Consider the following 14035-nt stretch of genomic DNA (forward strand, 5'->3'; position numbering starts at 1 on the left):
TCATCAAGGTATTTAGATGATGGATGTTGTTGTTGTTGCTTGGGTTTTATTGGCGCATTAGCGACTAAGGCTATAATGCGCCAAAACCTGGTCATAAAAAGTAAAATTTTCAGTGGCCTAATGATTTAGGTCACTAAGTCAAGTATAAAACAAGTATAAACTAAAAGATAAATATCAGTAAACAAGTAACTATAATAATAACATTTTTTAAATGTGACTAAAAAGGTTTACTGAAGTCAAAAAGCTAAAAACAGCAGACACATTGTCATTGTCAGATAAAATCTGACTGAGTGTATACGGCTCAGTCAGATGGTTAAAAGCGGTAAAACGGATATTGCTAAAATCTGGACAATCAATTAAAATGTGTCTAATTGATAAAATTGTGCCACAGGACTCACACATAGGAGGGTCATCAGCCCTCAGCAAAAAAGAATGTGTCAAATGACTATGTCCTATGCGGGTCCGGGCAAGAACAACTTCCTCCTTACGATTCCTGCGCAGACTAGACTGCCACGGCTCAATTACAGGCTTTATACGATATAATTTATTCGCAGTCTGTCTATTCCACGAATTCTGCCATTGGGAGTGTATTTTCTTGTGTATTATTTGCCTGTAGTCTGTATAGGGGACTGACAGGCACCGATTATTATTGGGAATTGCTGATTTGGCTGCGGTGTCAGCCAAATCATTTCCCCTAATCCCAATGTGGCTGAGAATCCAGCAGAAGCGGATATCATATTCACGTTCACGAAGGAAGTGAATCTTCTGCTGAATGCTAGACAGAACTGGATGAGAATTACATCTCACGGTTATTAAAGCCTGTAACACGCTGAGAGAGTCGGAATATAAAATGAACCGTTGGTATTGGCATTCACTAATGTGATCCAAGGCTAACTCTACTGCGTGCAGCTCTGCAGTAAATATGCTGCTCCAATGTAGTGCTGTCTGTAAAGACAGCAACAGATCCCACATATGATTCCGACTTCGAACCGTCTGTGTAAACTGGCGCGAAGTCAGAATATTCAGCTCGGTATGCTGAATAAAGCTGCAGGTAGACTGATGATGGAGTGTCCGACTTTCCCCAATTTCTAAGGGATAAGTCACATGCCAGGACATGAGCATGCCAGGACACGAGCATGCCAGGGTGGAAGGGGTTGCTTTGGTGTTTGAGCAACCTTGTCTACCTTGATATTAAGTTCTTTGAGTAGCTCTTGGAGACGAATACCAAAAGGACGATTGGCAGTCTTACAGGTGTTGTACAAATTTTCCCATCGTGGCTCAAAAACGGATGGCCACGTAGGATGGTCTGGCAGGGATTTCAGTTTTAGAGCGTACTTTAGAGACAACTGCTTACGTCAAAGCGATAACGGCGGTTCATTTGCTTCGACGTATAAACTCTGGACAGGAGATGTTCGAAATGCTCCAGTAGCGATACGTAGAGCCTGATGATGGACAGGGTCCAGCCATCGAAGGGCACTGTCTCTGGCTGAAGAATATACTTGGGACCCATAATCCAATTTGGATCGCACAAGTGCACGGTAAAGCTGTAGAAGGGTGCATCGGTCTGCACCCCAAGATGTAGAGGAGAGCGAGCGGAGAATATTAAGGCCTCTTGTGCACTTTGTGCGGAGTTGACGGATATGATCCAGAAAGGTCAGTTTTTTATCGAATATGAGTCCCAAGAATTTTGTGTTCACTGCTACTGGAATAGCATTTTGTTCGAGCCTTAATTCAGGTTCAGGATGAAGATTACGCTTGCGACAAAAGTGTACGCAAACAGTCTTCTCCGGCGAGAACCTGAAGCCATTAGAAAGTGCCCAGGAATTAAGGCAATCAATGGCTTTATGCAGTTGTCTTTCAATAACCCTCATGTTGCATGACTGACAAAACATGCTAAAGTCATCAACATAGAGGGCACTGTTTACAGTTGGAGGAAGTTGTTCTGTGATGGAATTTACTTTGATGGCAAAAAGCGTGACACTTAATACTGATCCTTGTGGTACTCCCTCCTCTTGGCTGAAGGGACGAGAGAGTGAGGATCCCACACGAACTTGGAAAGATCGAGTGGCTAAAAAGTTTTGAATAAAAAAGGGGAGATGCCCTCTAAGGCCTAGGCTATGTAAATCTTTTAAAATGCCAAATCTCCAAGTTGTGTCATATGCTTTCTCCATGTCAAAGAACGCCGACACCAAGTGTTCACGTTTTAGGAAAGCATCCCGGATGGATGCTTCCAATCTAATAAGATGGTCCAAAGTGGACCGGTTCCTTCGGAAGCCGCACTGGATGTTGGAGAGAAGGTCATTTGATTCGAGATACCATATTAAACGAGAATTAACCATTCTCTCCAGGATTTTGCATAGACAGCTAGTCAGAGCAATAGGACGATAATTGGTGGTGACGTTTGGATCCTTTCCTGGCTTAGGAAAGGCAAGAACGATTGCCTTTCGCCAGGAGTCCGGAAACTGCCCTTCAGTAAAGATTCTGTTATACGGAAGGAGCAGACAATCCATAGATTTTGGTGAAAGATGTTTAATCATTTCATAATGGATGCCATCTGGTCCGACGGCACTTGTTTTGGAAAGAGTGAGGGCTCTTTTCAGTTCCTGAATAGTGAAATCCCCGTTGTTGGGATAAATGCTCTTAGATTTAAAGTTAAGTGCCTGTTTTTCGATTTTATATTTCAGGACCAGGAACTCTGGGGAATACGAAGATGTTGCAGAGATGTTATAGTATGTTTCCCCAAGAGAATTGGCTATTGCAGTTGGATCTGCAATAGCGCATCCATTATAATCTAGGATTGAAGAAGGGTGGGATGTATATTTCCTCTTCATTTTCTGGATTTTATTCCAGACTACCTTAGAGTTGGTAGACTGGTTAATAGATGATGTAAAATGGATCCACGATTCCTTTTGACTCTGACGATGGATGTAGCATGCTTTGGCTCGTGCACGCTTGAAGGCTATAAGGTTGTTCGTGGTAGGATATCAGCGAAATATCCCCCACGCTTTGTTTTGAGCCTATTTTGCTGTTGTGCATTGTGAATTCCACCAAGGTTTCGGAAATGGTGGAAACCAGGCAGATGTTTTTGGGACAGCATTAGCAGCTGCTTGGACGATGATTTCTGTGATGTACTTTACTGCGTCATTGATCGGCTCCCGACTGAGTGTACTGAGGTCGAAATTTACCTGATGTTGGAAGGCATTCCAGTCACCGTGATCAAACTTCCACTGTGGTAACCTAAAAGGAAGACACAGTCTCCCACTGTGTAACAAGGTTATCACAGGGAAGTGATCACTTCCGTATGGATTCTCCTCCACTTCCCAAGTGAGTGAAGGGGAGCAGTTGAGAGATCAATGGCAGAAAAAGTACGGGTAGGCATGTAGAAGAAGGTATTTGTTCCAGTATTTAGAAGGGAAAGGTCATTGTCATTTAGCATATGCTCTACGACTCGTCCCCTTCCATTGATGTTAGCACTACCCTACAGGGTGTTATGTCCATTAAAATCCCCAAGAAGTAAGAAAGGGGGAGGCAACTGCGTTAGAAGATCATCAAGGTCTTCCTGGGAGATGTCAGTCAAAGGTGGCAAATAGATAGAGCAGACGGTTAATAAAAATCCCACTGTAAGGCGAATTGCAACAGCTTCTATGCTAGTTGTAATTAACAAGGGCTGCACTGGGATCTGGTTACCCACAAGGATAGCCACTCCCCCATGTACAGAGCCATTTCGCAATTCTATCCTTTCGAAAAATTGTGATGTTGTGCATGGTGGGATCATCATTTGCCTTTAGATATGTCTCCTGCAAGCAAAAGCAAACAGGCTCGTGCTTTTGCAGGAGGGCCTTGATGTCATCAATATTTCGCCGGAATCAACAACAATTCCATTGTAGGAATTTGGCCATTATTTTGGCTTGGTGGGTCCATCAGGCGGCTTCCGAGGTGCAGAGGGCTTACTTTTATCAGTCCTGGGTTTATCTTTTTTGGGAAAGAATGGATGCTGTCCCGTGTCCATTCCTTCCTCCGTAAAGAGTTCCAAGACTGAATCTTCGGGTACCTCCTTCTGCTCGACATCCATCTTTTCTTGAGTAGTAGGGGAGACGTCCTCTTTCTTATTCTTTTCTTTCATAATTACCTTTGTTACTTGTGGAGCATTAGGAGGTACTGACATAGGAGTGGCAGTTTATTGGTTTTTCTGTGCAGGTTTTTGAGAACTTAAGAGATACCGCATGATGGGAGTGAAAGACTCCTTTGGAGGAATGGTCATGTCCTCTGAGTTCCGATGGAACAGCTCCCTGCTACCTTCTGGGCGTAGGTAGGTTTGTTGATATTCAGGGGTTTGACCGATTTCCTTGCCTCCTGGTAGGATATATTTAGCTCCGCCTTCAGCTGTTGAATTTCTTTTTCTTCTTTCCACCTCTGGCATGCTCGTGAGTAGGCCGGGTGTTCGCCTTCACAGTTAATACAGGTGGGTTTTTCGGCTGAATATGCTGTTGTTTCGTGGTCCTTTGCACCGCATCGAGCGCATGCAAGGACTCCACGGCAGGCCATTTGAGAATGTCCATACTTCTGGCATTTAAAACACTGTAAAGGGTTCGGAACGTATGGACGCACTGAACAATTGATGTATCCAGCTTTAATCTCATCAGGAGGTTTAGGAGAGTTAAAAGTCAGGATAATGCTCCTGGTTTTAACAATTTTTCCATCCTTTCGCGCAGTTATTCTCTTGACGGCAGTAACTCCCTATGGTTTTAATTCGGAGCAGATTTCCTCCTTGGTTACGTCGAGAAGGTTCCACTCCGAAATGACACCTCTCGATGAATTGAGTGTTCTGTGTGGTGTCACTGTTATGAGTATTCCTCCGATTGATGTTACTCGGAGTAGATGTTCAGACTGCCTGTCATTTTTTGTTTCAATCAAGAGGTCCTCAGAACGGAGCCTCTTAACTGACTTGGGTGAACCTGCTAACCCATCCAACCCTTTTTTTGTATAAAAAAGGGTGACATTTTACCAATCGGTGTTTCATTCGTGGAGTGCATAATTAAGAACCTTGGGACAGGCCCTGATGGTAGTTCGGTTCGCTGCCTCTTTGTAGCAATAATGCTATCTGCCTCTCCGTCTCTGTTTTCAGATAGGGACCGGGTTGGGACCCCTGAAGAAGTAAGTTTATCAGGATTCATAGAAGTTTTATTTGGTTCAGTGCCCGGGCTCCCCACCCACCATGGAGCCCAAAGGGACGCCCACTACCCGGCAAGCAATAAATGCGCTCGAGAGTGGGATGCCAGGGCTACCCAGACACCATACCCGCACCGCCGCCAGCCTGAATACTGTCCCTCGGACCATGAGGGTAGGGGCATGGCATTGACACAGTTGACCCTCGCAGGCGAGCCTACGAGCCGATTGATCCTAGCCGGGCCTTCCAGGACCTCCCTTCTTGTCGAAGCAGGGGCCAAAGTGGTGTATTGAAGCTGGGTCCCCTCAACCACCAGGATCCCCCTTTCCGAATTTCCACGGGTCGAAGTGCACAGCAAACACGCCGGATTCCATTGATGTAAGCCTGGAACCTGGGCTGTGGGCGTTGGATCCCAGTGATGCTAGTCTGGAAGTCCAGCAGCTTCACTTGGGGGGTCCCCTCACCACGTACAGGTGCCCACGTCGAGGGGTAGACAATGGAAAAGAAGTACCAAGGTCACTAGGATCCTGTAATGATGGGGGATTGCTGCTGGTTCCTTGTGAGGGAGAGTAAGCAGAAATACAAGAGAAAATCCCTTAGTAGCAAGCATTTTTAAGAACAATTAGAGGTATGCTGCTTACATATTACTGAAATATAACTATTTCACTATGATTTATGATAATTTTTCCGAAGTTAAATGAGTTATAGAGAACATATATATTTTTTTACAATTGTATTACAAACTTGAACTTTTTGTATACAGGGTGATTCACTACCAGTGCGACAAACTTGCAGGAGGTGTAGGGGGCACAAAGACGAATCGGAATCACATAGCATTGCAGGGTCCGAAATGCCTTCGTCATGCAGTAGAGGACATTGAATGGGAGGTCGCGTGAACAGCGATCCCGCTGGAAGTCAGCATTTGCGAACTGGTTCCCGAGGCAGTAGGATGGACGAGTATTCAAACATTGAACTGGCCGACATGCACCTCGCGTATGGAGCTGCAGACTGTAACGGGCGCACTGCTCTGCGCTTGTACCAGGAACATTTCCCGCACAGGTGTGCTCCTCATCATACGATTTTCACACGTGTGCACAGAAGGTTACGTGAGACTGGTTGTTTCAAGAGACGTACCATGAATCGAGAGCGAACGACGAGGACGCCAGACAATGAGGAGAATGTCCTACATCTTGCAGGAGGCAATCCGCGTACAAGTACTCGAGCGATAGGCCAACGATTGGGTATTTCCCAATCCACTGTATGGAGGATACTGTCAACAAACCAAATGAGTTCATACCATCTGCAACACGTCCAATCATTGGAGCCTGCGGATTATCCACTCCGGAGGACTTTTGCTACTTGGTTTCTTCAACAGAGTGCAACAGACAGCGCATTTGCTGCGTCCGTATTGTTCACGGATGAGGCAAGTTTCACAAGAGAGGGAACCTTCAATCAGCATAATGCCCATTTGTGGGCTTTGGAGAACCCCCATGGTACGCGAACACGTGCAACTCAATGTTGTTTCTCTGTCAATGTTTGGGCCGGTATTGTTGGAGACCACCTCATTGGACCGTACCTTCTGCCCCCCCCCTCATCTGGACGGTAGGGCATACTTGATCTTTCCAAAGCAAGTCCTGCCCGAACGTGTTGTAGAAGCACATGTTCCTCAGTCGTTACGCTGCTCAACGTAATGGTTCCAGCATGATGGGGCTCCCCACAATACACCAATGACGTCCATCAACACCAAAACGTTACATTTGGAGAGCACTGGATAGGTCGTGGTGGTCCGGTTCATTGGCCTGCTAGATCGCTGGACCTATCATGCCTGGACTTCTTCTGCTGGGATCAAATGAAGACATCGGTGTATGAGACCCCCGTTGCTTCAGTTGAAGACCTCGTTGCTTGCATCTCTGTAGCTGCCGGGGAGATTCGAGACACGCCAAGAATCTTCCAGAACGTTAGGGATTCCATGCGGCAGCGTTGTGAAGCCCGTGTGACTTCTGGTCGAACTTTCGAACACCTTCTGTAGCATGGCTTTTTTGCCAATGTAAAACTTGTCATTAAAATGATTTCTGTTACACTAACGAGTTGCTGTTTCTGTTCTTTTTCTTTGCTTCTTTGTTCACGCGACCTTCCGCACGACGAAGGCATTTCAGACCCTGCAATGCTATGTGATTCCGATTCATCTTTGCGCCCCCTACACCTCCTGCAAGTTTGTCGCACTGGTAGTGAATCACCCTGTATATTCCTTTATTTTAACGTTAAACGTTGGTATATCTTTTGATGTAGACGTGATAGAGACTTTTTATGGTGATTTTTTTTTTTTTTTTTTTTTTGGTAGTTGTTGGCACATCGGCTTCTGTGGCCATAATGTACCTCCCAAGGTTTTTGCAGTACTTTGATCCAAGCCCGAGGCGGGATTCGAACCCGTGATCTTTGGGTTGCCAGACAGGCACTTTTTGTAATCAGCACGTTTATTTCCTGCAGAATCACATCTTTTCATTGCGGAGGTATGACAATTTTTTTTTTGTTGGCTAGTGTGCGTTATCAACTATCTTAAATTTGCTACTCCTCATGTGGAAAGGTGTCTACAATTACTGTTTTTCATATGTGCACTCCTGCATTTTCCAGTAAACTCAGTCCCTGAATAACACAATAGTTTGGGTTCTTAAAAAGTTTTTTTTTTGTGTAAGATGAAATCGTGTTAGTGGGACATGAACTTCCCATAAGAATGTAAGTAAAGGAAATACATGTTCTAGCCTTAACCTGAGTAATATATTTTTGATCATATCTTTTATTTTATGCCTATACTTTGGTTAATGCTTTTTTTTTTTTTTTTTTTTTAAACTTTTCTCTGTATATTTCTTATGTGTAATTCATTTTTTGAGAAAATGAAACAATAACAAAAAAAATATTTAACAAACAGTACTGTTTACTTGACTACAAGACACTGACAAGAATTTTAACATTTTTAGCTACTGCTGGGGGATGGGGGGGAGTAAAATGTTTGAAAATGTTTGCCAAAACAAAAATAAGGTCCTGGGACAAAATCTAACAAAATCTAACAAAATCTTGAAACCAACATTTTTATCCTTGTAGTACTTCTTAAGTTCCAATGTGCATTTAAATTTCAAGATCAATGGGGGGAGAGGTTCTGAGGTGAATATGTGAGCAGCATGATGGGAAGAATACTGAGAAGTGTACTAACTTGTAGGATGAAAGGCTAGAGAAGCTGCATGAATGTGAAAGAAGAACAACAACAACCCTTCTTTACTTTCTATGACCTCAGAGAAGTTGTGGAGAAATCATTTTATATTGAATGACCAGCCATGTTAGTTGAAAAATGAGCCCTACTTTTTAAAACTATGTTAAACTAAATCTGTGACAGTGGAACTTGTGTTAGTTGGGGACAGGGTGTACTGAACCTTAGCTGTAATTATGTATATCTTGTTGAATCAGCATATTCTAGTTACTGTCATTAGCCACCCTCCCAACTTTCACTGTCAGTAAATTAGGACATCAAGTTTGTTTTTCTTCAATAAATATCAAAAACATTAAGCAACCTAGCAATGAGTTTTGCATATCCAATTTATGATCTTGGTTCATTCAGAAAAATAGTTTTTTGTAACCACTTTAATATCCTGTTTGTTACCATTTTTATATCTTAACACATAATTGTCCTTTTATTCACTGGAACCATTTCTCATCAATGGCACATGGTTCCAGTTTATACAAGACATTCATGTGGGTCTGTATCAATAGACTTACTAAAATGTAAGACTGTATCAAAATTATACTTTCCATCCAAGTTCATTAAAAAAAAAACAAAAAAAAAAATTCTTTTGAAAGTAAAATAAATTAAAATAAACAATGTATATTCTCCTTCCAAATATAGAATAAATCTGTTACATTATACATAAAAGTTATATACAATATATTATTATTATATCTCTACTGCATTATATAAAAATATATAAGATCAGTATTCAGAGGATTATTACATTTCATAGTATGCAATGATTTTCACAAACTTCCGGTATTTATTTAAAATTTATATTTTCAGTTATCCTTAATATTATTTATTTCTGTAGAGAACAGTACTAGAAGTCAACTTTTACTCTGTTGATATCCTTCAGGAATAGAAAACAAAGTAAGCAGAAATTTTCCAAATGAAATCTGTAATTAAAAATGAATAATAATAATAATAATAATATATATATATATATATATATATAAAAAAGAAAATATAATGCAAGAAATAAACATCATAAATAAAATTAAATATTTGAGGAAAAAGCCTACTAAAATAAGAATATAAAACTCCTCAGCATGAATACTTTACAAACATACAATATGTCAAAGTTCATATGCAATTTCAATTACATACTTATGAATCCAGGACATCTAGAAGTGCATATTGCATTAATTTGTTTTTCAATCAAACAATTAGAAAATTTAGATTTTTTTTTAGCTCTTCTTATCATAGGTATAATCAACATATTAAGCAGGACTGGAAAAAAAAATACCCCTCCTTTCCATCATGAAAATATTGTGTTAATGTATAAATTACTTATGTTGTTGTTGTTGGTATTGGGTTTAATGACACAAGGGCTACTAAGGCCAAATTGTCTCTGTTCATCATTAATTCACAAGAAGCATATCATTAGAGATGTTAAATTATATGCTTATGTACAAGCCAATATATTTTAGATACAATAAAAGTTCTTCAATATTTGCTTCATTTCCTAAGAAATGAGATAGATCAGGTGATATTTTCAATGTGGAGAGAGAGACTGAAAAGTGTTTGACTAGATGGTTGAATGTAAGGGACAATCAACCAGAAAATGGCAGACAGTAAGTTGCATCTGACAGGATGAGCACTGTGGTGGGTTTTCTCCCAATAATAGGAAGAGATGAGTATGATGAGTGTGTCTTGCCAGTTTTGTCGGAAGCCAGAGAGTCACAGTTTTGGATCTTCTTTTATCTAGTAAAGTTTATTGTTTGTGTCACTTTTTCAGATCTGTGACCATTTATCATAGCACACTTTGTGTATGACAGACTTATAGTCAGTGTAAGGAACCTGAGAATGTTGTAAGAGAGCGGGTTGAGGATGTTTAGCGGCAAAGCTGGCACTTTCATTTCCCAGAATACAAGAATGGCTAGGGATCCAGCAAAAACTGATTGACAATTGGCACACTGCAGGAGAATAGCTGGGAATGAATCTGTTTCAATGTAGGATGAGAAGAGGAGAAAATTTTTTTACAGCAGAGACAGCACTGAGGAAGTCAATGTAAATTATGGCAGATGAGATGGAAAGCTCAAAAATCTTACTAGGCACTAACTTAATGGCATATAATTCAGCTGAGAAGACGCTGCAAGCTAGCAGTAGTGTGGCTGAAACTGAACATAAAGGAAAAACTGCCATAGCACAGCACCTACCATACTGTCAGTTTTGGAACCATCTGTATAAATTTTGCAGGCATGGTTTTTCATAGTAGCATGAGCTGAATGTAACTGTCTAATATTGCAGGGAGGTATAACATTTTTCCCCACTGGAGAAAGTGTATATCTTGAGAGACGGACACATATGTCCAAGGTGGAACAGGTGCAGTTGTGTCTTGAAAAATTTCATTTAATTCGACATTCCAACTGTGAACAAGCTCTTTGATCCTGAGCAAGGCAGGTCTATTTTCATTTGGCTTGCTGTCATAGAAGGCTTCCCACCGAGTATTATAAAGACACTCCCAACTTGGGTGCAATGGTAGACTCTGCATCTTAGCAGCGTAGTGGAGCAGTAGTGTTTTTCTATGCAGGTGTAATGGGGGATCATACACTTCATATAAAGACTTTGGATAGGAGAAGTGCTGAAAGCTCCCAGTGCAGTCCTCAGAGCACTGTGATGGATCACATTTAGCCGTTTTAAAGTAGTGCTCCTGGCAGAGTCATACACTGGACAACCAAAATCTAGCCGTGAATGGATTAAACTTCTATAAAGATGCAGTAAAGTATATCGATCAGCTCCTCATGACATTGATGAGTTCAGATTGAACAATAAGGTCATCTGCATACATATAAGTTTGAACGGTTTTTGGGATATCTCGAGTCATGCTGCTAACTCGGATTAAACAGTGTTGGACTAAACAAGTTGGAGCTGTTGTTTGATGGTATTCATAGTTTGAGATTGACAGGAAATGGTAAGGTCATCTGTGTACATGTAAGTTTCAAAAGTTCTTGGGATATCTCATGTTATGCTGCTAATTCGGATTGAAAATAGTGTTGGACTAAGTAGCGACCACTGCAGGACTCCTTCTTCCTGAATGTGAGATGCAGAGAGTACGTTTTTATATCGGACCTGGAAAGAATGCAATTGCAGGAAATTTTGAATTATTTCAGGCAAATGGCCCCGAAGAACCAGATGGTAAAGGTCCATAATAATACCATGATGCCCTGTAGTATCAAATTCCTTTTCAAGATCTAAATTGACTATGACTAGATGTTGTTTCATGACAAAGGCATTGCGGATATGAGATTTGGCTTTGATAAGCACATCTAGCGTTGATCTATTCTTTCGAAACCCATACTGTTGTTATGGAAGGAGATTCTCTGACTCCAGGATGTAAGTGAGACTAGTATGAACCATCCTTTCGAATATTTTTCCCATGCAGCTCGTAAGAGATATTGGCCTGTAATTTTCAACATAGGAAGGATCTTTTCCTTGTTTTGGTAAGGCGATAACGAACGAATGGCACCAGGAAGAAGGAAAGGCATTATCAGAGAAGATCCAATTATCAAAAAGTAATAGGGACCGTATAAACTACTTATATCAATTCAAAAACTAATGTACTATATTTACTAATATACTAAATGCACCTGTAATAATTTAATTATGTAATAAAGAAATAAACAATTTTTGCAAAATATTTTTTCCATGTGCATATTCAGCCAAAAATCATGGGAGTTGTGTATTATGAATGAAATGTCTATCTATCCAAAGGAATCAACTGTGTATTGGCCCACCTATGGCTATAATGATTTCTTCAATGCATCATGGAAATACTCCCTACAAATTTCTATCAGAAAGCTCATGGTATTGTGGAACACTCCTTGTTTTAAGCAATTCTGAATTCCATCAACAAAGAGGGCCATCTTGACCCTTTTCCAGTTCTACATTCCAATCCATTCCGTGTGTGTGTTCAATTTGGTTCAGGTCACACTTCTCTGTTGGCCACTGCAATGTTCTGATTTTATTCTCTTCGAATCACAAGTTCGTGATCCTTGCTCTGTAACACTTGGCACTGCGGGAAGGTGTAAAGACTGCTCCTGGAAAATTTCCATACTGTAGAATTATCCAGAACATGTAGAATGCACCATTCATGTTCCATGTACTGTAGCCAATAGACCTAGTCCATACGATGAGAAATGTCCCTCAAACTATGAAACTTCTTCCTCAAAACTGTAAAACTGATGGGAATTCTTGCTTGGGTATCCTCCACATGTCCATCAGACTGGGTGTGATTAATGTGACTTTTCATTCCAAAATGCTGATTCCCACCGATCCAGTCCAGGATGTGTATGCCTCATGTCAAGACATGATGGTGTGTATTTGTTTCTCTTATCAAAAGCTTATAGTTGCAGCCCTGTGAATATTCATGCATACAGCTCTCTATGTGTTATGGAAATACTTTTACAGCTTTTCTAGCCACCCACAATGGGTCCAAACTTAGTTTCTCTTGGGTCTGTTGGAGAGAGAGAGAGAGAGAGAGAGAGAGAGTAACTAGTTATCTCAAGACAAATTATCTCCTATCAGTTGGTTTCATTGCTGCCCAGTAGTTTCTTGGGTTCAGTATCACTCCTGGACTTCCATTTCTTTTGAAACTGTCAACTTGGGAATGTTTAAAATCCTGGGAAATAGCATGTAAAGACATTGTCCTCTACATGACATCTGATTATGATTCTCCTCTAGAATTATGTTAGCTCTTTTTCTCATTGTTCAGTGTACGCTTTTATATGAATTCTGGACTAAACATTTATAGGCCAAAATATTTGCATATTCTATGATTTTCAAGTAAGACAGTTCATGTATTCTCAAATAGCAAATCTTTTGTGGAATTTTGGTGGGGTGGGGGAATTGAGATATGCTGATATAAATGAGATGCAAATAAAATAATTGCTATTTAATTATGAGATAAAACAATTTAAAAATAAAGTAATTTTTTAAAATTTGCTTTTACTGTATAAATTAATATTTATGCTCAAAATATCTTAACATATTTTATTTTCTAACTAACCTATTTTTTAATTTCTAACTTGGAATCTATATTTGATTATTTTTAATATGGAAATCGAGGCTGGCTCTGGGGTTCAAGGTGCAAAATAATGGTGTTGAGTGTGATTAGCATTTGAAGTTCTTTTGTTTTCTTTAATAAGCAAACTAAAATAATAATAACACAGTGTGTTCTGAAAGAAAATCAATGCAATAACGTGCCACATTTATAAGTTCATTCTGTTTAACTCTCAAGCAATTGCACCAATGTCTTGTAAGGATCACAAGTACACTTGGAAAAATCACTCCCTTTTATAGTCTTAAAACTCTGCAAGAAATAGTTCAAAATTGTTAACTTTTTGATGCCATATTTATTTTCAATTTATTATGAACACAACTGTGAAAAATCCATTTTTTATATCAAAAACAAGTTTTTAAATATTTTTTTAAAAATAAATACCTGCAATATAACATGTGTTCCTTAGGATTCATATGCAGGAGAAACAACTGGAGGCAATTTCTAAAGTCCTCTTGATATGAGGCTTTAGTTAACCAATCTCTAGTTGTAGGGGGCTTTTCAGACTGCACAACATGCAAATCAGTCC

The 14035-nt window shown here is 40.2% G+C and overlaps 1 protein-coding gene across 2 annotated transcripts in view; it reads right to left on the minus strand.

Moving 5' to 3' along the window:
- Window positions 1-9237: 9237 nt before the first annotated feature.
- Window positions 9238-14035, minus strand: part of LOC150085600 (organic cation transporter protein-like) — a 440672-nt gene continuing 435874 nt past the window's right edge. For both annotated transcript variants that reach the window (XM_090373381.1, XM_090373383.1), the window contains one exon: window positions 9238-9343. The gene's annotated coding sequence lies outside the window, so the exon portion shown is untranslated. The remainder of the gene's footprint in view (window positions 9344-14035) is intronic.

Source organism: Mastigoproctus giganteus, chromosome 5 (genome assembly GCF_048544385.1).
Source record: "Mastigoproctus giganteus isolate SK-2022 chromosome 5, ASM4854438v1, whole genome shotgun sequence".
NCBI lineage: Eukaryota > Metazoa > Arthropoda > Arachnida > Uropygi > Thelyphonidae > Mastigoproctus > Mastigoproctus giganteus.